This window comes from Miscanthus floridulus, chromosome 3, assembly GCF_019320115.1.
Source record: "Miscanthus floridulus cultivar M001 chromosome 3, ASM1932011v1, whole genome shotgun sequence".
NCBI classification, from domain to species: domain Eukaryota; kingdom Viridiplantae; phylum Streptophyta; class Magnoliopsida; order Poales; family Poaceae; genus Miscanthus; species Miscanthus floridulus.
Window position 1 is genome coordinate 6,285,587 of NC_089582.1, and position 2,772 is coordinate 6,288,358.

General features: G+C 43.0%; 1 pseudogene; it reads left to right on the forward strand.

Moving 5' to 3' along the window:
- The first annotated feature begins 866 nt into the window (after nucleotides 1-866).
- LOC136544853 (uncharacterized) lies at nucleotides 867-2,460 on the forward strand (annotated as a pseudogene).
- The last annotated feature ends 312 nt before the right edge of the window (nucleotides 2,461-2,772 follow it).

Sequence of the window (2,772 nt, forward strand, 5' to 3'; positions counted from 1 at the left end):
GTAATATGATAATCGCCTAAACAGAGCATAATTCAGTCATGTCTAGCTACTAAACCTAGGTCATCAAGGAAATCAATCATGATTAGCAAATATAAATCCATAATAAGTTAGATGGATTAAAAGTTTGAGGATAAGGAAGAGTTTCTGACCGTCAATCCATTTTACATGTGCTATGCACTGTGCACTATCCGACTCCACTAATGACTTGCATGTTCCCTTTTCCACTGCACTAGGAGATTAGGACACCATCGAATTCTTTATTTAGGTGTGCAGACCAATTCCTCGACACCCATCTCTATCATTCTTAACTTGTCTCCTCATCCATGATCATAGCCTGTCTAACTTGTGGAGCTCGCTGTCTTCTTAGACCAACTTCAAGGAACTCTTTATATTTTTTATAATTTATATGAATAGAGATTTTGGTGGAAAAAAAAATCTCTAACAGTCCTTTAATTGGATATCCAAATATAGACCTCCTCTGTTCAAGATTTCTCGCTAGCTGAAGATGAAGAGCAAGTTAAAGAAAAGCTGTTTGGGGATACAGACATATAGAAACCGATTTTTACTCAAATAACTCTCCAAATGATGATCTAAAGAGAAAATTTAGAAAGATTCCTGCAGATGCTTTTAATATACTTTCATCTAACATCACAGTTGCATTTAACATCCAGAATACCTCTCTATGGTAAACAGGGTAAAACTGCCACAGCTTTCATGCAGTTGTGTAAATTTTTGCTTGTGGTAAAACGTTCATATACCCTTTTCCAGAAAACAAATAGAAGGTTCATATATCTATTATCTGATAATGTTTCATATCTCTTTCTCCTGAGCAGGGAACGAGTGCTACATATTCTTGTTGAATCCTAATGGCAGCGGAGATGGTCAGTTCTGTGGTTGCCCAGGAGACAGTTAGCCAAATCCTATCTGGTCTGGTTCAGAGATATACAGAATCAAATGACGCAAACAGAAACTTTGAGAGGCTAGAGATGGCACACATCAGGCTGGAGGCTGCTCTTGAGACATCTGACAAGTGGCAGATCACCAATGCATCTTTGCTGCATTGGCGTAAGAAGATGAAGCGTGTGGCTCAAGAGTGTGGCGACACACTGCACAAATGCAAGCAAAGAATCGAAGAAGATCAATGGGAGGAACAAGAGCTGATGAACTCTTCCCTCCCTAGCCGGATTGTGTGTGCTACCAAGTCATTCATTTTCTCTGCCTTCGGCTTAAAAAATGAGCCGAGCAGATCCATGGTTCAAAGGTTCGAGTGGTTTGCACATGGAGCCAGTGAATTTCTGAGATACGTCGAAGTTGGTGGCACACCACGCTGTCACATGCCATTCAAGTCTCTTAACAGGAACCTTTTTGCAGGCATGGAGCTCCAGCATAAGATTGTTTGGGGAAATGAGTACCCTTCTTATCTGCTATGGCTGGTCCCTTCCATAACTCCAGATCATGGGGTAGAAGCCTGCCTGAAATTCGTCCATAAAGATGATAATGCACCGGAGAACAACTTCTTTCTTGGTGCAATGCTGCAGATATCAGAAAGCACAGACATAGTTGGGACCGTAGTGAACTGCCTGCAGCTCTTTCCTCCTTGTTTCCAGCCTACAATTGAAACCATCAAGAAAGAGCTCACTCAGCTTCCTACGCAGGACTTCGCATGGGTGCCATATGTTGATCTATGGCACAGAAAACACTGGGACAATCTCCACAGCTTCTGCACCCAATGGTTTCGTCCAGATCCATTGTGTTGCAAGAAGCAACAAGGTCTGCAGAACAATAAGCCTCGTTGCATTGGTCACCCAGACATGGTAGGAATTCCAGATGTTTCTCTGGATTCAGTCATTCTAATGCACTTGGAGTGTCAAGTCCCAGGTATCCGAGCACAACTATAGGCAGCAGACCACAACCTCGCCATCTCAACGCAGAAGTTCTACGCAGGACTACTCACCATATCTCAAAGCTGGGCTCCTCTTTACCCCCCATGGTTCCTCAAAACACAGGCTTCCTAAAGAAAAGAACTCTGCAGTAGTGACGGTCCACGGTGAAGAGCAGCACTATGTGCATACTGACATTACCTTAGACCAGCTGAATGAGATCATGCTGCCAAAGGCAACAGATTACTTCTACAGAAACCCCGAAGCGACGGCCTGCCAAATGCTTTGGAAGTCTAGACATGGCACTGAGTACATTGAGTTCGAGAAGCCAAGGATGGAGGAAATGCCATGTGCAGAACGACGGGCAATTTCTAGGGCAGGTAGTAGGAAAAGGAAGCTGGAGGTGCAACAAGATCAGATGCAGGTGCTGGGGAGCTGGAATCGCAAGGTGGCTTGCTTCCTCAATTCGTGGGTTGCACATGCACCTGTCCGGCTGCGAGGCTTGATCCTGGACTGGATTCAGAGAGGGAAGGAAAGTCAGCTAGCAGCAGTGCCACCACCACTGCACCTGAAGATCTGAATCGATCATGTATAACTTGTATTTAACCGTACAGTAGGCTCCGGAAGGAGATTAGATAATCATGGGATTTTTTTCTGTTGCTTCATGTACTTCTCTGCAATCCATGATCGCATCGCGACCTGTAAGCATTGTCTTCTTTTTATTTGATTTGAGTAGCAATAATTGTCGATTTGATGCCCTCCAACACCTGTACTTCCTCTGTCTTGTATTTTTGAGAGTCAACAAATTTTAAATTTGACAAAATTTCTCTATACATAATAGAGCAGTAAATATAATTGGAAATACTAACGTTGATACTATTTTTATATAAGT